At 38.6% G+C, this 21,895-nt stretch overlaps 1 pseudogene; it reads left to right on the forward strand.

Moving 5' to 3' along the window:
* The first annotated feature begins 1,094 nt into the window (after window positions 1-1,094).
* LOC124081690 (schwannomin-interacting protein 1-like) lies at window positions 1,095-13,507 on the forward strand (annotated as a pseudogene).
* The last annotated feature ends 8,388 nt before the right edge of the window (window positions 13,508-21,895 follow it).

Genomic DNA, 21,895 nt, shown 5'->3' on the forward strand with positions numbered 1-21,895 from the left:
TATTTTTATGTGGTGCTGAGGATCAAACCCGGGGCCTTGCACGTGCTTGGCGAGAGCTCTACCACTGAGCCACAATCCCAGCCCCCCACTCAGAATTTTTAAAAAACTATTAAGCAACACTTGGGCCAAAAGCGCAATATAAACCAAAATTACAGAAAGTCATAAAATAGCAATAATGAAAACAGCTTATCTGCATTTATGAGACATTACAGAAGCAGTTGTTAGAAGAAAATGTATTATAATGAATACTGTATCAATAAATTTTTAAAATTGTTTTTAGTTGTAGATGGACACAATATCTTTATTTATCTATTTTTATATGGTGCTGAGGATCAAACCCAGTGCTTCACACGTGCAAGGCTCTTCCACTGAGCTACAGCCCAGCCCTGTATCAATAAAATAACTGTCTACCAAAAAGCTAGGAGACATACAAAACTAAACCAAAAAAAAAAAAAAAAAAAAGAGAGAAAGAAGGGACTAATACCTGTATAAAAATAAATTAGCCATGCACAGTGTTGCCCACCCGTAATCCTAGAGGCTTGTGAGGCTTGAAGCAGGAGGATAGCAAGTTCAAAGCCAGCCTTAGCAAGTTATCAAGGTCCTAAAGCAACTCAATGAGACCGTGTCTCTAAATAAAATACAAAAAAGGGCTGTGGATGTGGTTCACTGGTTAAGCTCTACTTGGTTCAATAAAACAAACAAACAAACAAATAATAATAATAAGAAGAAATAAAGAGTTAAAAAACAAAATTGTATTTGAACCTGAAGATGGCCTAACTACTGGACAAGCTATTTGGGCCATGGGTGGGAAAGATGCCTCCTGCCCTGTCTGGACACCCACTGCAATTACTCTGTCCTCCTTCACTCCAGCCTTTGAAGTGCAATTGCCTGTCCCCACCCCCACTTTCCTGGGTTTCCCTCACCTTTGCCCTCTTGGACAGAGGCTGAAGCAAGGTGTGTCTACCTCTGCTCACTGTCCACAATTAGACACTGACCAGCAGCACTGGAAGGCAATGAGGCCTCAGACCCTCATCCCTCCACATCCCCCATTTGCTCTCATCAGCCCTTCCATAAGAAAACTTAGGATACCCGAGATGAAGTGGAAGCTGAGGGATTCTGACGTAAGTCCTTGCTTGCCAGAATCTAATACTCCTACCAAGTGTACAGATGAGAAAAACTATGACAGGGAAAGGTGTTCCACTGTCTTCTCAACGTTTAAAAAACTACCCAAGATTCTGGAATTCTGTCACGGGCCAGAAAAGACAGAATGGAGGAAGCCATCTGTCGAGTCCCTCATGACTAAAACATTCAGGGTCACTTCAGGTGAACTGAGCTGCGCAAAATAATCACACAAGAGACAGAGGTACAGTTTTCTTTGGGTCCTGTGATGGCTCTTCTGACCTTAAGGTGGGGGGAGAGAGAGAGAGAGAGACAGAGAGACAGAGAGAACGTGCTGAACCCTTTTATTGAGAAGAAGCCATTCAAATGAGGCAAGGGGTCAGGTTTCAGGGGGTTGAGTCCAGCTTTGTGATGTCTGCTGTCAGCAGGCCACACCCAAAGGTAGAGCAAGAGAAGGGGACACACAAAAGGCCTTTCCATGGAACATTCTATCCCAAACAGGGTAAAGGGATAGTATTACAAAGGAATAGGTGAGTGTAGCTCAACCCCATGGGTGACTTGCCTACTGAAGGCACACCCTCAACTTCCTGAACCGGGACAATGCCCAAGTCACTACAAAATGTAGCCATCCATCAGAGCCTCACTTCAGGATGGAAGGCGTGAGTCATTCAGAGTGGCTTCCCACAGCCATCTGTGCCTATGGCAGCAGAAAGAGATGAACTTGGAGGCAATGGGAATTATGCCCTCTGAAATGTTTGCATTAAAATTGTTTATATTACTCAGAAGCAGATGAATATTTTCAATAAATGATAGCTAAAATCTTTTAAAACTTTACATGTCTATCCTGGACTGATCTTTAATTCTATGAGGGGAAACAGAGTGAAGTTGGTCCTATGTCCTTGTGTTTGCCCTCAGTGCCATGGGGTTGCTGCTATCCGTGCTATGGAATTGAGTTCTCTTTACTTCCTAGAGGCACCAAACCTAGGAAAGGCCACCCGAGGACTCCTTTAGCTCCTCTGTTGAGTTTCCAAAGAAAATTAAGATGTAATTAAGTAAAGACTTAATGGGCTGCAAGGAAGGAAAGGAAATGATGTCAGCATGGGAAGGGAAACTTGAGCCAAATTTGGAGGGTGGTTTGTAGACCTAAGTTTATGATGGTTGCAGAAATGGTGGGGAGAAGACTGGAAGGGTAAGTTGCAGGTAGAGGTGTGCTTGGTCTCAGATGCCAGGTGTTATGGTTTTGATATGAGATATTCCCCAAACCTCCTACGTTAATGCAGGAATGTTCAAAGGTAAATGATTGGGTTATGAGAGCTATGACCTAATCAGTTCATCCTAGTTAAAATGGACTAACTGGATGATAACTATAGACAGACTGAGGTGTGGCTGGAGGAGGTGGGTCACTGGGGGCATGCCCCGGAAGGGTTCATCTTTCCTGCAGCCGCTTCCCCTTTCTCTCTGCTTCCTGGCTGCTTTGAGAGGAGTAGTATTGTCCAACCACACCCTTCTGCCATGAGGTTCCATCTCGCCTTGGGCCCAGAGCAAAGGAGTTGGCAATCTGTGGACTGAACTTCTGAAACTGTAAGCCAAGATAACTTTTCCTCCTGTCAGTTGTTCTTGTCAGATATTTTGGTCATAGCTACAAAAAGCTGACTACATACCACGCTCATTCTCCAAAGCTGTCCTTATTTCACCCTCTTATCCTTGTTTTTAAAAGGCCAGTACATTGACTCAGAGGGGGTTAAATGTGAGAAGCTTGTTGTTGAGGCAGGAAAATTGCTTGAGCCTAGGTGCCTGGGGTCAGCCTGGGTAACAGTCTCTTAAAGAGACCCCGTCTCTTAAAGAATAAAAAATAAATGGCATGGTAAAAAGAACTAGTTTAGTTTGCTTTCTTCTTTTATAGGATTCTGTGATGAGAATCCACAAATCTTGGAAAGCCTTCTAAAATCATAGTATCAATTCTTGAACCACAATACTGGGAAAAAAGGAATTTATTCCCGGGGCTGTGGTTGTGGTTCAACAGTAGAGTGCTTGCCTAGTGCATGCAAGGCCGTGGGTTCAATCCTCAGCACCACATATAAATAAATAGAATAAAGATATTGTGTTCAACTAAAACTAAAAAATAAATATCAAAAAAGGAACTTATTTCCTTAGAAGTGAGATCTCTATTTGCAGGATGAGATGGGCAAGGAATGGTATGAGGGTTCATCAGGTGAACTCAACAGTGGATGAGACTAGAGGTTAACTTCACTTGAAGACATAAAAGCCATAAGAATATTCAAGAGGGTGACAGGTGGGTTGTGTGGCAGTTGTCCTTATATGCAATTTGTTTAATTTACAGAATAATTTCATAAAAGACATATTATTTAATATAATTTACTATATACTAGAAAAATAAGTCTAAAACATATTTCTTGTATCCCTTCTGTTTATCTGGTTTTGGACCAGAAATATTATTTAATGGCTGCTGATACTAAACTATTCATCTGAGTCCAAAATTCATCTCAGAAATTTCTAAGCCATATATATGATCTTTTTTTAAAATTTTTTATTGTTGGTTGTTCAAAACATTACATAGTTCTTGATATATCATATTTCACACTTTGATTCAAGTGGGTTATGAGCTCCCATTTTTACCCCATATACTGATTGCAGAATCACATCAGTTACACATCATTGATTTACATATTGCCATACTAGTGTCTGTTGTGTTCTGCTGCCTTTCCTATCCTCTACTATCCCCCCTCCCCTCCCCTCCCCTCTTCTCTCTCTGCCCCCTCTACTGTCATTCATTTGTCCCCCTTGTATTATTTTTCCCTTTCCCCTCACTTCCTCTTGTATGTACTTTTGTATAACTCTGAGGGTCTCCTTCCATTTCCATGCAATTTCCCTTCTCTCTCCCTTTCCCTCCCACCTCTCATCCCTGTTTAATGTTAATCTTCTTCTCATGCTCTTCGACCCTACTCTGTTATTAGTTACTCTCCTTATATCAAAGAAGACATTTGGCATTTGTTTTTTAGGGATTGGCTAGCTTCACTTAGCATAATCTGCTCTAATGCCATCCATTTCCCTGTAAATTCTATGATTTTGTCATTTTTTAATGCAGAGTAATACTCCATTGTGTATAAATGCCACATTTTTTTTATCCATTCGTCTATTGAAGGGCATCTAGGTTGGTTCCACAGTCTTGCTATTGTGAATTGTGCTGCTATGAACATCGATGTAGCAGTGTCCCTGTAGCATGCTCTTTTTAGGTCTTTAGGGAATAGACCGAGAAGGGGAATAGCTGGGTCAAATGGTGGCTCCATTCCCAGCTTTCCAAGAAATCTCCATACTGTTTTCCAAATTGGCTGCACCAATTTGCAGTCCCACCAGCAATGTACAAGTGTCCCCTTTTCCCCACATCCTCGCCAGCACTTGTTGTTGTTTGACTTCATAATGGCTGCCAATCTTACTGGAGTGAGATGGTATCTTAGGGTGGTTTTGATTTGCATTTCTCTGACTGCTAGAGATGGTGAGCATTTTTTCATGTACTTGTTGATTGATTGTATGTCCTCCTCTGAGAAGTGTCTGTTCAGGTCCTTGGCCCATTTGTTGATTGGGTTGTTTGTTCTCTTATTGTCTAATTTTTTGAGTTCTTTGTATACTCTGGATATTAGGGCTCTGTCTGAAGTGTGAGGAGTAAAGATTTGTTCCCAGGGTGTAGGCTCCCTATTTACCTCTCTTATTGTTTCTTTTGCTGAGAAAAAACTTTTTAGTTTGAGTAAGTCCCATTTGTTGATTCTAGTTATTAACTTTTGTGCTATGGGTGTCCTATTGAGGAATTTGGAGCCCGACCCCACAGTATGTAGATCGTAGCCAACTTTTTCTTCTATCAGACGGCGTGTCTCTGATTTGATATCAAGCTCCTTGATCCATTTTGAATTAACTTTTGTGCATGGCAAGAGAAAGGGATTCAGTTTCATTTTGTTGCATATGGATTTCCAGTTTTCCCAGCACCATTTGTTGAAGATGCTATCCTTCCTCCATTGCATGCTTTTAGCCCCTTTATCAAATATAAGATAGTTGTAGTTTTGTGGATTGGTTTCTGTGTCCTCTATTCTGTACCATTGGTCCACCCGCCTGTTTTGGTACCAGTACCATGCTGTTTTTGTTACTATTGCTCTGTAGTATAGTTTGAAGCCTGGTATCGCTATACCGCCTGATTCACACTTCCTGCTTAGCATTGTTTTTGCTATTCTGGGTCGTTTATTTTTCCATATGAATTTCATGATTGCTTTCTCTATTTCTACAAGAAATGCCGTTGGGATTTTGATTGGCATTGCATTAAACCTATAGAGAACTTTTGGTAATATCGCCATTTTGATGATGTTAGTTCTGCCTATCCATGAACAGGGTATATTTTTCCATCTTCTAAGATCTTCTATTTCTCTCTTTAGGGTTCTGTAGTTTTCATTGTATAAGTCTTTCACCTCTTTTGTTAGGTTGATTCCCAAGTATTTTATTTTTTTTGAAGATATTGTGAATGGAGTGGTTGTCCTCATTTCCATTTCAGAGGATTTGTCGCTGATATACAGGAATGCCTTTGATTTATGCGTGTTGATTTTATATCCTGCCACTTTGCTGAATTCATTTATTAGCTCTAATAGTTTCTTTGTAGACCCTTTTGGGTCTGCTAGGTATAGAATCATGTCATCTGCAAATAGTGATAATTTAAGTTCTTCTTTTCCTATTTTTATGCCTTTAATTTCTTTCGTCTGTCTAATTGCTCTGGCCAGTGTTTCGAGAACTATGTTGAACAGAAGTGGTGAGAGAGGGCATCCCTGTCTTGTTCCACATATATATGATCTTGATGTTACACATGATTCTGTTGGGATAAAAAAAAAAATGGCTTGATTTTACAAATGAAAAAGAAAACAGAAAAAAAAAAATCTAAAAAGAACAAATTGATTCAACTGCTCTTCCTGAGGAAAAAGTCAATCAAGTAGACAACCCATTAGCTAACCTAACCAAGAACAAAAAGCAAAAGACATAAATATACAAGAAATGACAAGGGACATAACTATTGAAACAGAAGAAAAAATTAAAATTTTCAGTCATTACTTTTCATAAGTCTGGACAAACATATCTGAAAACCTACATTGAATAAATAATTTCCTAGAAAAAGTTTACCAAAATTGGCCCCAGAAAACAGAAAATTGAAACAAAGAATTAGCCCTCAAGAAGTTCCAAGGATTCACTGGAATATCTACCAAATCTTTGAAGCTACTTAAAGTGTTCCAGAACCTAGAAAAGAAAACTCCCACATTATTTTTAAATAGCCACATGAGGGCTGGGGTAAAGCTCAGTAGTAGAGCACATGTTTAGCATAAGCAAGGTTCTGGGTTCAATTCTCAGCTCAAACAAAAACAAAAACAAACCAAAAAGAAGAAACACTGATTCCCCTCCATTGAAAACAAACAAAAATCTCATGCATTTTAAAGAAAGTAAGAGGCGGGGGGAAACACCATAATACCCCCTTTTGCTTTCCACAGTTATAGTTACTCAGTCAACTGTGATGTGAAAATATTAAGCAGGAAATTCCAGGAATAAGAAATCACTAAGTTTGGGGCTGGGATTGTGACTCAGCGGTAGAGTGCTCGTCTAGCACGGGCGGGACCCGGGTTTGATCCTCAGCACCACATAAAAATAAAGGCATTGTGTTGTGTCCATCTACACCTAAAAAGTAAATATTAAAAAAAGGAATCACTAAGTTTAAAATTATGCACCATTCAGAGTAGCATGATGAAATCTGTCAATGTCCTATTCCGTCCTCATGTGTACATGAATGCCCCTTTGTCCAGCATCCATGCTGTATACACTGCCAGCTCATTAGTCACTTAGTAGCTGTCTTGATTATCAGACACTGGCCTGGCATCCCAGTGCTTATGTTCAAGCAAACCTTACACAGTAGCTCAATGCTACATCACAGTGCCTATATCACTCACCTCATTTTCTCTCACATCATCACAAAAAAAAAAGGGTGAATACAGTACAATAAAAAAGTTTTGAGAGAGACCATTCACATAATTTTTATTTCAATATATTATTGTAATTGTCTTATTTTTTATTGTTGTTGTTAATCTCTTACTATGCCTACTTGATAAATTAGACTTTATCTTAGGTGGGTGTGTATGTACAGGGAAAAAATACGGTGTACATATATTGTTGGGTGCTACATGGTACCAGGCATCCAATGGAGGTCTTGGAATGGATCCTGATGGATAAGAGAGGACTACTGTAGTTTTTAATATGTATTCACATATTCACCATTTCAGATGTCCTCCATTATTTCCTGAAGATACATGTTTTCATCTGGTTCTTGTGGGAAAGGAAGTAGAAAGGAGAGAGTAAGTGACCCTTATGCCAGAAACTGAAGTTTTTGAGATATTCCAGGCATGGCTTCATTTGTTTCTCATTGAATGGAAAACTGATGGTCACCCCAGTTGCAAGGGATTTGGGAGATTGCAATCTTTTTATCTGGGTACTTTTCTTACACTGATGAATTCAGGATTCTAGCAATGGAGAAGAAAAGAATAGCTGGGTGCTCCATATACCTGTAATCCAAGTGTCTCAGGGGGCTGGGGCAGGAGGATCACAAGTTCAAAGCTAGCCTCAGCAATTTAGTGAGGCCTTGTCTCAAAATAAAAAATAAAAGCTGAGGATGTGTCTCAGTGGTTAAGCACTGTTAGGTTCCAACCCCAGAGAAGAGGAAGAAGAAGGAGAATGAGGAGAAGAGAAGGAATCATTGGATAGAAAGAAAGCTGTGACAGCCTAGTTTATTCTTTTGGCCTTCCATCTGTACATGCATGGAACTCTCTGAGAAAGATAGTTCAGAAGTCTCATCTAGACACTATATCCATCTCAGAACCCAGAGTCTCCAGACACTATATCCATCTCAAAAACTAGAATCTCTAGTTGATGCATCATTTTCTTCATTGAATCCTGATGTCAATCCTCATAGTCTATAATCTATAAACTAAAAGGCAAGTTATCTTCCCCCAACATGTCTCAGACAAGAGTGGAGAAAGAACTTCTATGGGAAAGGGAAGGAAGGGAGAAATCCTTGTTTAAAGCACTTCAAATCTCTAGCAAATATCAAGTCTACAGCAAGTGTCAGATTCTGCTAGACATGAGTGACCTATGCTCCCTTGCAGACAGGGATTAATTTTCTTACTCAGCCAAGACTACTCTGTATGAGGAACTCTGTTTCCTCTTGTACTCAGTGTCCTGAGTCTTATCTTGTTTGGTTCATCATTCTCTTCAGCCATATCTGAGGTAAACTTGGGAGAGGATACCCCTTCTGATGTGTGAAAAATTAACAGCTTTTGCTAGCTAGGTTTTAAAATTTTTACTTTTGGTAATATGATTCCCTCAAAAGTATTATAGACTCCTAGTATATTTGCCTCTGGTTGCTTCTGTGTGTGAATAATCATAGCCAAAAAGCCTACACAGTTATAGTCTTTTAAGCCTGAACATCCTCCTCTATTTCCTATTGGTCTCTGTGCTCTGTCTATCCCTCTAACCTTTGACTTTATGTTTACTGACTTGAGATAATTTGAAAGAACAAACTCTAGTTGAAGATCACTTTGCAGAGCCCATTTCCTCTGTTGAGAAGTGAATTTTTAAAGGAACGTGATTAGGAAGGCCTGGGACGCCAGTCTTATCTTCTTTCAAGGTATAGCTTGACAGTGCAACCACCATTCATGTTTGGAGCACAGTAGCAATGGATCTCCAAACAATGAAACGCTCAAAGTAGATTTGCAGGGCATGGCAGAGAGTGCTGTCTTTAATGAAGTGGTATTTCATTCCCTTTCTCCTTCAGCCTGGATAATTCTGGTTCAATTGGTCTCTTTCAGGAATTAATTCAAAATGGAACAAAGTCATCAGCACATACCAACATTCTGCATTATTTCGGTCATTTCCCCTAATATTACAGACTTGGTTGACATGTGACGATTTCTCATAAAAATAGCAGATTGATCAAATATTTCACCTACATATAAGGTTATCAGTATTCCAGTCCTGTAGTCTCTTTGCTCTCACTGCCCAAAGTCCCATCTCTACCACTCACATTTCAGGTGATATGACATAGAGCCCTCCACTTCAGTGTGCTAAGTTCTCTATTTGATGGGGTTGCATTTGGCGGCATTTAACAGAAATCCATCAAAGTGGCTTAACCAATTTCTTGGCTTTACTCTATTTTTTTAAATATATATATTATAAGGAGTCTGGGACAGGCAGTCCGGGGCTGGAGCAGCAGTTGAAGGAATCAGGATCTTTTTCCTACTGCCATCCTCAGTGTGTGTCTTTTGGCTTCATGATGACAAATAATTCTCATTGTTTCAGGCATGGTGTCTGCTCTGCAGGCAGAAAGAAGGGATGAAGAAAAGCAGAATCCATGTGAAAGTTGATTCTGCCCCCCCTCTTTTTTTATAAATATTTATTTTTTAGTTGTAGATGGACACAATACCTTTACTTTATTTATTTTTATGTGGTGCTGAAGATCGAATCCAGGGCCTGCACATGCTAGGCGAGTGTTCCACCACTGAGCCACAACCCTAACCCATGAGCCAAAACCCCTGCCCAACCCCCCACTCTATTTTTATTTTGGGACAGGGTCTCTTTACGTTGCTCAGGTTCTCGCTAAGTTGCTGAGGCTGTCTTTGAACTCATAATCCTCCTGCCTCAGCCTCCAAGCTGCTGGGATCACAGGCATGCACCACTGCGCCTGGTGAGTCTATTCTCTTTTTAACATTTTTAAAATGGGTAGTCAATAGCTATTTCAGAAGCACTAGCTAGTAACTTTCACTTCCATCTTGTTGACCACAATGTCATCCTTAACTCCAGGGGAGTGTGGGGAGATGAATATTTTTGAACTATGAATAGAATGGGGTTTCTATAAGTAAGAAAAGAACAGATGTTGAATAGTCAACTAGGTTTGTCAGAAAATACAAACTGGTACACAGAAAAAAAATTTTTTTCTTTGGTACTGGAGATTGAACCCAGGGGCATTTTGCCACTGAGCTACATGGCCCATCTTTTTTTTTTTTTTTTAAGATAGAGTTTCTCTAAGTTGCTGAGGGGTCTCACTAAGTTGTGGGGCTGGCCTTAAATTTGTGATCCTCTTGCTTCAGCCTCCTGAGTCACCAGGGTTATAAGCATGCATGGCTGTGCCCAGTCAAGAAAAGAAATTTCTTGACTTAAATCACTGAAAAGTCCAGAGATTGTGCCAGCTTGATCCAGGACTTACTGAAATCACCAGTAATCCTGGTTTTCTCTAGCCATCCACCCTATCTTACTCCATGATGTCAGAATAGTCTGAGACTGGGTCTCTGAATAGTTCACCAATAGCTTGCAGGGATTCATGCCCAATAAACAATACAGAGGATCAGGATCCCAGCATTTGTGGCTAACAAGCTGAACCCGTCACTGGCCTTAGAGGAGGGACTATGCTGACTGGATTCACCCATGTAGTGAGTTTCAAATTTAGAGCTAGGAAGAAATCATTCCAGGAGCTACATGGCTTGATCCCCAAAAGGAAAATATTGTCTGTTGAAAAGAGACCAGTGACCTCCTGATAGTGAGATGGAGAAAATGATGATAAGAAGACAACCAGCAAATGTTCTCTAGGATGGCTAAAGAAAGAGTCCATGAGACTGGAGATTAGTTACTGCTGGAAACACAGAAAATAGGACAGTCTCTGAGGTGACATTGGCAGTGTTCATCTGGGCATGCTGGGGAAGGGGGAGCCCTGGTCCAAGGTCATATTCCTATCCAGTTGCAGTGGCAGGTTCATCTTTACCATGAGGGTCTTGGAAGCACACTCCTTATCTTTCTTGTCTTTTCTTCTGTGCTGGTGCTTGGCTCTCTATTGAATTCTGCTGATTATATTTGGTTTCCATTGCTGTTTTCCTAAAGGGATAAAGTGTCCTAAGCAGAGACTGTGATGCCTGGCAGCTGTGGTAGATAGCATGAATCAATACATCAGCATTCTGGTGTTGATGTTGATTTCTGATTCACTGCATATGCAAAAACTCTTTTCCAAGCCTGTGTGGCTGAGGACCATAGAAGTCCTGGTGTTTTCAAGATATCTGACAACTTGTGAGTCTGTGAGGAAACAGATGATGAATTTCTCTTGGAGACCCCCACATTGCCACATGCCCAACCCATCACCTATTTCTTGGGTATTAGTATGAGGCCTCAGAGAGATCAGCGTTTTATGCTGGAATCCCATTGTGTGTGTCATTCCTGGTTTTGGTAAGGCTGGGTTTCAGCTGGTGCAAAATTCCTTTTCATCTTAGCATCTCTTGCTGTGAGCTTCATGACATGACTTGCTGCCCTCTGGTCTTAGAGTAGAAGAGCCATGAGGCAAGCTTGAATCTTACTTTAACAGACATTTCAACCATAAAAGAGGATGTCCAAATGTTCATATGAAAATTTACTCATGCTCATTTGTCATAAGGAATATGTCACTGAAAACCAAACTGAGATGCTACTTAATAATCGTTGGAATTACTTTATCAGACTAATAATACCAAATGTTGGCAAGGATGTGGAGAAACTGAGACTCTTTTATAATTCTGGTGGGAGTGTAGTATAGCTACTGGGAAGTCTGTTTGGCAATCTAATACTGAACCTACATTGATACTATATCCCAGCAATTCTATTCCTAAGTACTAAATTTAACAACAGTAATGTGTACACATGCTCACCAAAAGACATGTGCAAAAATATTCATTATTCTTAGAAGCTTTAAATGGAAAATAACCCAAATATGCATGAACACTAGCATTAAAAATACACTGTGTTATATCCATACTGTGGTGTTCTAAAATGCAATGAAAGTGAAGGAATTGCTGTTATTCACAGCAACCTGCATGAACCTCGTTAACATAATTTCTAATGAAAGAAGCCAGACACAAAAGATTATATGTATAGGGTATTTAGAAGAAGTTTAAAAACAGACAAAACTAATTTATGGTGTTAGAAGTCAGGGTAATGTTTACCTTTGGGGGAAGAGTGGTTATGATTGGGAGCAGCAGGAGAGGGGCTTCAGAGGTGTTGTTAAGGTTTTTATTTTTAATGTGGGCAGTGATTATATACATGTGTTCACTCTGAAACTCCATCAAGTAGTGCTATTAGAATTTGTACACTTCCCATGGCTGGGCTTGCTCTTATGTCTATAGGTGGTCTGGCAGATAGCTAGCTTAGACTGGCTTAACAGGGGCAATTCAAGAGACGGAGCTCTGCAACATGTCTGACCTGTTCCCATAATAGCAGAAGAGCAAAAGGGGAGTTCCAATGTTCAAGTCCATTTCAAGCCTCTGCTTCTGTCATATCGACTAATATTCCATTTGTCAAAGTTGGTTACATGGTAGAAGCTAGGCACGGTGCAGGCTGTTCCACTCTTAATGGGAGGGAAACTGCCAGGTTATGTGATAAAGGCCTCCGCTGCAGGAAGGTGATGAATTGGGCCATCAACATAATCTACCACAATGTTAGAGAAAGAGAAGTGAATAGTGACAAGATAATGAACACATACAATAACTGAGATAAAGAAGCACTGGGTGCTTTAGGGGTACAGAAGAGGGAAAGCTCCATATTTTTGCTTATATGAAAAATTATTCATGGAGGCCCCACACCTGCTGTGGGCTGTGCTAAGCAACCGTGGGTCTGCGTACTAGGATGCCCATACCAGGCAGAGAAAATCCAGGGTCTATCAGACAAGCTGCTTCAATGATGGCCCGGGAATTTATACCAGCTGCAGCAGGAGCGGCAAGCCCAAACTCTTCTCTGGACTCCAGAGTGGGACAAACCTGCATATTTGCTTGTCAATGACAGTGATAACAACAGCAAGATGGGACACGTCCTCATCCCCTATGAGCAAACAGAGCTCTTTCTATTCCCATAGAGACACTCCTAGAGTCCGAGACTTGGGATGATGTGGACTTCCTAACAAGGCAGAAAAAACTGCAGGCTGAAGCCAAGATGGCCCTCATCTTGGCCAAGCCCATGGACAAAATGCAAGTGGAGGTGGAGAAACAGAACAGGAAGAAGTTTCCCATGGCTAATCTCCTGCCTCACCTGCCTCATAGCAGGGAGTGCTTGATAAAGAGGAACCTGAAGATCACCGGACCTTCGTGGCATGACCCTGGCCAGCTGCAGGTGATAAGTCAATGATCTCCACTCCCAGATCAAAAGCTCGAATGAAGAGTTGGTGCAGTTGCTCCTCAACCAAGACAAGCTGAATACAGAGTAAGATACCATGCTGGTGGACATCAAAGTCTTGACCAGACATGCTGAAAGTCAGCAGAAGCGCATGGCAGAGAAGATGTCTGCAAAGTGAGGAACCATCAGCCAGAGCCCAGTGGAGTTGACTTTGTCTCTATGCTTTGAAGTGCTGTTGTTGAAAGTGGCTCAGAGGCAGACAAACTGCAGTGTCAGTCATGGATGATGCCTGAAGCTTCATGTTCAGTGATCTGCCTTTGCTTTTTAATTTATTTTTTTTATGTGTGTACTTAATATTAGGTATTTTAACAAAATGTTGTTATAAAAATGTACTGTATTTATACCATCATAAACCATGGTTGATTGGAGGGTGGTTTTAACTTTATTTTTACTTATTTAGAGGTTTTTAAGTTGGAGCAATACTTTGCATTGACTACTTCATCCTTCACTATAAAGATCTGTAAATGACAGTGCTACACAAGTCAAAATATATGCCTGCCTCCTTGTGAAGTCGTAGTTTTCCCTAATATGTATCTGAATCAGTTTTCAACATTTTGTGAATGTTGACCACTTGAAGTTCATTTTCAGATGTGCTACGAACATTATGTTGGCTTCAGACAGTTTCTTGAAAGTTTTACATATAAATATGTAAAATAAAGTTAAAACTTTGTTTAAAAAATTATGCATGGAAAAACTCATGCATAGACCTGTCCCCTTCAGGACTGTGAATTTCTTGCATCTGCTTCATTTCCACATTTCTCACAGCTCTAAGCATAAGGCCTTGCATAGAACAAGCATTTGAACATTTGTAAAATAAAATTTCATCCATAAAAGTAGTCATCTCTTCTTTATCCATTTTTATTTCTGCTTCCAGGAGAAGAAAGAGACCCATGGATGTAGCAAGACATATCTTTGTATTTTACAATAATTTCCATTCTTAGAATAGACTCCAATCAAGTGAAGGATTGTTGGAGTTCCAGAGTAGTGATTGTTGAATGGAATCCTTCAAACTTTTTCATTGTCTCTTATATGTTTCTTTTCAAAATTATGGGTATATATAATGTAAAACTAATATTTGGTGGCATTAACACATTTACAATGTTGTACAACTATTGCCATAATCCATCTCTAGAATTTTTTTTTCGTTTTCCCAAACTAAAACTCTGTCCCATTAAACAATAACTTCCCATTACCTTCTGTTGCCAGGCCTGGGCAGCATCCATTTTACTTTCTGTCTTTATAACTTTAACTATTGTAGTTATCTCATATGAATGGACACATATAGTATTTGTCTTTTAGTAACTGATTTATTTCACTAATATGTTGAATGACATACATTTTTCATCTCCCTACATTCCCTTTAGGAAAAGGGAAGCTAGTTGTCAAAAATCAAAAACCCATGGGCTAGGGATATAGCTCAGTTGGAGATACACACACACACACACACACATATATATACCTTTCCATTAAAAAAAACAACAATGGACAATGTAACAAAACTAAGTGTTGTGATCTGAATTGTATGCCCCCCTCCAAAATTAATTTGTTGAATCCTGAATGTAACTTTAAATGAGATTTGGAGATAGAATTTTTTTGAGGGGGTACCAGGGAATGAACTAAGGGGCACTCGGCCACTGAGCCACATCTCTGGCCCTATTTTGTGTTTTATTCAGAGACAGGGTATCACTGAATTGCTTAGCACCTCACTTTTGCTGAGGCTGGCTGAGCTCTTGCTTCAGCCTCCTGAGCCACTGGGATTATAGGCATGTGCCCCAGTGACCAGCTGGAGATAGGATTTTTAGGAGGTAATTGGGATTACATGAGGGCTAGGGTAGTAGTTCAGTGGTAGAGTGCTTGCCTCACAAGTGTGAGGGGATGGGTTTGAACCTCAGCACCACATAAAAATAAATAAATAAAAATATAACATGTCCACCTACAACTAAAAAAATATATTTAAAAAAGAAAGATTACATGAGAGGTTGTGGTTGTAGCTCAGTGGTAGAGCACTTGCCTAGCATGTATGAGGCACTGGGTTCAATCCTCAGTGCCCCATAAAAATAAATTAATAAACAGCTGGGGTTGTGGTGTGTGAGGCAGTGGCTTCGATTCTCAGCACAGCATATAAATAAACAACAACACAAAAAAGGTTTATCAGCAACTAAAAAAATGTTAAAAATAAAGTAATAAAAATAAAGGTATTAGAAATTAAAAGAATTATGTCAAAACAAAGCCCAATATTATATATAACTGTAATGCACTAACTTAAAAAAAGATTAAATGAGGTCATGAGGAGGATCCTTATCCAATAGAATTGGTAGCCTTATAAAGAGAGAAGGAGGTTTTTCTTTCTCTGTCTCTCCCTTTCCAATTGCACACACTGGGGAAAGGTTGTGTTAGAATACAGCGAGAAGGTGGCTATCTGCAAGGGGAAGAAAATCCTCATCAGAAACTGAACCCTGATGGAATTTGATCCAGCCTCCAGATCTGTGAGAAAATAAGTGACCATTGTTTAAGACATCCTTTAAGTGGTATGTTGTATGGTAGCCTGAACAGACTAATACAGTAGATACAAGGTATCCCCAGGGGGGCTGGGGATATAGCTCAGTCAGTAGAGTGCTTGCCTGACATGCATGAAGGCCCTGGGTTCAATTCCCAGCACCACCAAAAAACAAAGCAAACAAACAAAAAAACAAGGTATCCCCAGTAACTCATAAAAACAAGTTGGTGAGGACAAACTACTGGCAGCCAGAAGTCTCATCTGGTCTCAGCCCCTGTGCAGAAAGAAACAGAGGAAGAAAACAATACATCTGATGGATCTGAGATTAGGAATTCCTTCAAACAGCCAGCAGATATTTGTTGGAAAACTCAACTAATTTGAAACAGTAGCTGAAACTGGGAATTTGGGGCCTGTTTAAGATTGGAAGGGACAGGAGCAGTCTAGGCTAAAGCTGACTTTCCAGGATATGGCCTCACACTGAGGAGAAACTGCGAGTAATGGAACCAAAACTGAGCAGGACAGAGAAAAAAATGGAGGAAAGAGAATATCTGGATAAAAATTGGGAAGGGTAGTTGAATTGCAAAAATCTCATAAAGCAAGCTGCCATATATTTTAAAACTACATGAAAACAGTAGAGGAGGGACCTCTTCCAAGTTTGAAATGCTACCTTGAGCCATATCTCCTTTTTAAAACTCAGGAAAAATAATTTCACACAAAAATGAACAAAAGAAAAGAAGCAAAGCTAAATTTCATACTAAATTAAAAGAGCCAAGTTTCATTCCTATGCATATAAAAATATAACAATAAGACTTGACCAGGAAATAGATAAAAACCATAATCACTTATTCCAAAATAAACAAGAATATTAAGCAAATGATAAATAAAATTACAACATCTATTATAACTAGGAAAACTCAGAAATGAGGTGACAGAACTCCGGAAAGAAATGTATAAATAAATGAAGAAATCAATGCAATATGAAGATGAAAAGACACCCAGGACAACGAAACCAAAACCCCAAACAAAAACACTAAAAGGAACAGAGAAGGAATAAATAAAAATATATTATGTCCACCTACAACTAAAAAATAGATAATATGTTTTGGACAAATAAAAGGTAGAAAGGAGGAACATATTAAAAACAAAAAAATAAACAATGGAAGATATATAAAATATTTGAGAAAAATGATAAACATTGAAGAGCAATGACAAAGATCCAAGATATGGAAAAAAGGAGTCCTCTTACAAAGCAAACCAAAATAAAAGAACAGAACTATTCTAAAACTTGCAACACAAAAAAATTCACTGAAATTTTAAAAAGCATTTGAAACTACATTTTGAAAGAGCATATCACATGACTGAGACTATTGACCTTAAATTAAAGACATTGGTAAAATTACTTGACCTTAAAGGAAAAATTTTTTTAAAAATTATTTGGGCAACTATGTTAATAGAGAAAGTAACTTCTAAGGGAAATAAAATTAGATTTTCAGTATCAGAAGAAAATAGAATGTCTCCAGGAAAAAAAATGTGAACCAAGAATTTTGCATTTAGAAAACTAATTTTCAAATTGCTATTATGCAAAAGCCTGGGAAATAATTATTATTAGGGAATATTGCAGCCCTTTATGAGAAATCCAGTAGAGAATGAGTTTCAATCATAAAAACCAGGAGTGAGCATCAAACATATAATTCTTTGTAGAATTAAGAGGTTAAAAGAAGGTAAAATATTTGATAGGTATAAATTCAGATGATACAGTACATCTGTTAAAATGGAAAAAAAGGAAAATAAGAACATGTGCAGAAATATTTATCCCATGGAAATTTAAGAATTTTTTTTATTATTGGTGCATTATAATCTTACATATTAATGGACTTTGTTATATATTCATATATTTAGAAGCAGAAAAATTTTAAACTTTTCTCAATAGTTATATTGGTTATGATAGTATTAGTTATTTTGAGTTGATTTAATATGTATTGTGGGATAAAATAAATCAGTAATTATGGGATATTAAAATTATGTAATCCTATATGTTCTCGAGAACTGGGATTCTCAATGTCAAAGAAAGGAAATAAAGACATAATTTAGAAAATGTTAAATTAAAACCTTGTAGCAATATAAATGATCTCTATTTCTAATTTTATAGATAGATAGATAGAGGTCTTTCTCTAGACCCACCCACTAAAGCAGTTTGGAAATGACCAATTCAGTAGCAAAAACATTCCTACTGCCCAGATTGTGGTCTTGAAATACAATTTCCCACTAAAAACTGTGTGAATGTCTTAAAGAAATGACTAATTCTTGTGTCTGGGGAAGGAAATAAACAAGGTGAACTTGTAACTCTTGTCATGCAGACAGCAAGAACACTATCAAAAACTGAAAGTTATGTCAAAAGGATTCAGGAATCAAATTGAAGAGTCTCCATTGCTATGGTACCATTGATTTGAACATGAGCAAATACAAGTAAATACATGGGAAAATTGAAGCTGAGTTTCTTACTGTTGGAAATGGGTGAAAATTACAGAGAAAGGAAAGGCCAGAAAAAAACTGTGGTGTTGGATTGGAATTTGGGGTATTGATATGAATTCATATACGTATTCTATATATGTATAATGAACTCAGTATTAAAAGAGTAGTGAGTTGATTAACTTAAACCCTACTGGGATACTTGATGTAATTTTCTTTTTTTTTTAAATAGGGTCTTGCCACATTGCTCAGGCTGTCTCAGCCCCCCAAGTAGCTGGGGTTAGTGTGCACTACCATGTCTGGTGATAGTTGATGTAATTTGAATGAGATCTGTGGATTAGCTGGTAGTACTGTTTAATTTCTAGATTCTGATGGATTATACCATGGCTGTATAGTAGGGCATGTCCTTATTTTCAGAAAATATAGACTGAAATATTTAGGGTTAATGGGACTTCATGTATGCAACTTGTTCTCAAATGGCCTGGAAGGGGGCAAAAAAAGAATAGCACATAAATACACAGAAAGAATCATGGGCATTATGTTATAAAACGTTAACAATTGGGACTTTGGATGAAGGGCAGGAGGGAGTTACTTTGTACTATTTTTGCAACTTTACTGTAAACTTGAAATTATTTCAAAATGAAAAGTAAAAATATCACTCTCAAGGACAATTTGAGCATATGGGGAAATATTCAAGTTAAGTGAAATATGTAGATTACTAAACAAATGTGCAGTGTGATTTAAATTTTGTTGAACATATACATATTTATTTAATTCAACAAAATTTTAATTTTAGAAGCATATAAAAAGTTAACAATTGTCATCTACAGCTATGCCCATCTTAAGTAAAATTAATTTGGAGGCTTATGCTACTAGATATCAAGACCTACTCTGAAGGTACAGAAATTAATTAATATGAATCAGCCTGGGCAACACAGTGATATTCTATCTTTTAAAAAAATAAATTAAGATGTGAGGTTTTTGTCACAATGATAGAAAACTAAATCAATGAAACAGAATAGTCAAAACCTGACCCATTCATACACAGTCATCTGATTAATGACAAAGCTGCCACTGAAATTTGGTGGAAATAGGATTTTTTAAAAATAGTGCTGAGTCAACTGAATACCATATGGAAAATAAGAATCTTGCTGCCTACCTCATACACAAAAATTAATTTGGAGTCCATCATATATCTAATGTGAAAAATATTAAAACTGTGGAAAGGGTGGTGGGCAGGGTAGGGTAGCTCAATGGTAAAGCATTTGCCTAGCAGGAGTGAGGCCCTGGGTTTGATCCCCAAAACTGGAAAACAGTAACCACCAACTTAAAAAAAAATAGGAAATTATCTTCAGAATTAGATTAGGGCAGGCAAAGATTTATAGAATAAGACACAAAGAACACTAACCATCAAAACAAAATTTCATGAACTGAACTTTACTAAAATTAAAAAATTCTTTAGAAATATCACTAAGAGGAAAAATGCAAGCCACAAATGGGGAGAAGATATTTGCAATATACATTTTTTATAAGGATGCACTTATGTTGGATTTTTAATTTTAGTGACAAGGGGCTGGGGATGTGGCTCAAGCGGTAGCCTGGCATGCGTGCAGCCCGGGTTCGATTCTCAGCACCACATACAAACAAAGATGTTGAGTCCGCTGAAAACTAAAAAAAGTAAAAAAAGTAAATATTAAAAAAAAATAATAATAATTTTAGTGACAATAATTTTTATTCCTAAGAGTTTTTTGTTCTCAAATGTGTTTTATAATTGTCTTATTTTTAAATAAAATTTATAATCCAATGAACACCCAAAACCATGCTGATAAAACAGTTTCATAAGTTAATAAGTGTTAGGAAGTTGGGAGAGAGGCCTAGGTCACAGGAGGAGTGGACAAACCATCTTTTTATACAGGTGCTGTGTGGCACTTTTATATTGAGGAAGCATGGCCCATACTGTAAGGATGTACATTTATTAATGAGTGACAGTACAAAGTCTAAGTTTGAAAATAAGATTTTTTTCTAAAAGCAAATTTGTGGCGCAGATTTAAAAAGTGTATGTCAGGGAAATTTGACTTTTAAAAGTTATTATATAAAAATATGTTATATATTTATATATTCACATATTTGAGTTCTTCACATCCCACCAAGAAATAAAATCCTTCTGTTTGTTCTTGTTCAATTGTAAACTGTACATCCTGGTGAGTCAAAAGTGGTGGAACTAGAAAATTAGAAAGGTGACAAGTCATATGAACAGAGGAAGGGAGGGGATGTGGCAAAACAGAAACAAAAACCCAATGAAATGTTCTTTTTTTTTTTTTTAAGGAGAGAGAGAGAGAATTTTTAATATTTATTTTTTAGTTCTCGGCGGACACAACATCTTTGTTTGTATGTGGTGCTGAGGATCGAACCCGGGCCACACGCATACCAGGCGAGCACGCTACTGCTTGAGCCACATCTCCAGCCCAAATGAAATGTTCTTGACTCCAAGGTTTCAGCAGAAGTTCCAAGTTCCTTTTGAGAGTTTGTGATGTATATTCACATACACCAAGATGTCCAGGGTGTCATGGTCTGTCTTTATTGTGCCAAAGTCCAGGATGATAATTTAGTGCAAAGGGGGTTCTGTTTTTGTTATTGTTGTTTGTTTCTTAAAAAAAAAAAAAAGAAAAAAGAATTGCACTGACCTGTTACTTTTCTCCAAAAAGAGAAGCCACAGCTCCAAGGTATCTGCAAGTCCATCAGTTGGTGGTTTGTCTTGGGCAAAAGGGTCCTATAAACAGACAAGATAGGAGCAGCACCACCACCTGAGGTCTGTTCCATGGAGTTAGGCAGGTGCATGGTACAGGAAGATAGTGTTTGGTGGTAAGAGTTTTTCCCCTTTGCAACTTCTCAGTCATCTGGCTGGGTTGTACAGAGTTCATTTTTTTTTTTTTTTTGCAGCAGTGTCAGGAAAATACACTCAGGTGATGACCAGTCAGCAGGTCACACAAAGACAATGAAAATCCTAAGGTGGGGAGAGATTTTGGAGATGCTGGCAAGGAAGTCAGGGGCCAGGCTGGACAGGTGACTCTCAGAGAACTCACAGAGTGGGAAGATCTGTAGCATACTAAAGGAGCTGATTAGAGCCAAGGTTGGAGACACTGATGATCTCTTATACCTGCTTGGCCTGCGGGTAAGTGATAAAGGTAGCCTAAAGAGAAAGTCTGGCTCACCACATCCTCTTGGTCATGATCACAGGGCAGAGCTAGCAGCAGATAGTAATTTGTCTCTACCATCACATTTAGGCAATCCCTTCCAGCTGTGAGGCTTCCAGCTACATCTTCTGGGGGATCTCTGATGAAGGGCCTCCTTCAAGAGAATGGGAAGGACCATTGGGCCAAGACATTGTTGCCAGAGTCAAAGTGAAGCTGCATAGCAGTGGTGTCATTCTTGAGTGCCAGCAGGTCTTGCCACTTGATCAGGTGCTTCTTCAGAAATGACCTTATCTGCAGCTCTCTGTGAAGTCAAGTGTGGAGAGGAATCTTGTTTGTGGGTTGGCTG

Source organism: Marmota monax, unplaced genomic scaffold (genome assembly GCF_021218885.2).
Source record: "Marmota monax isolate L192 unplaced genomic scaffold, Marmota_monax_Labrador192_F-V1.1 WCK01_AAM20220418_F8-fsc00111, whole genome shotgun sequence".
Lineage (NCBI taxonomy): Eukaryota > Metazoa > Chordata > Mammalia > Rodentia > Sciuridae > Marmota > Marmota monax.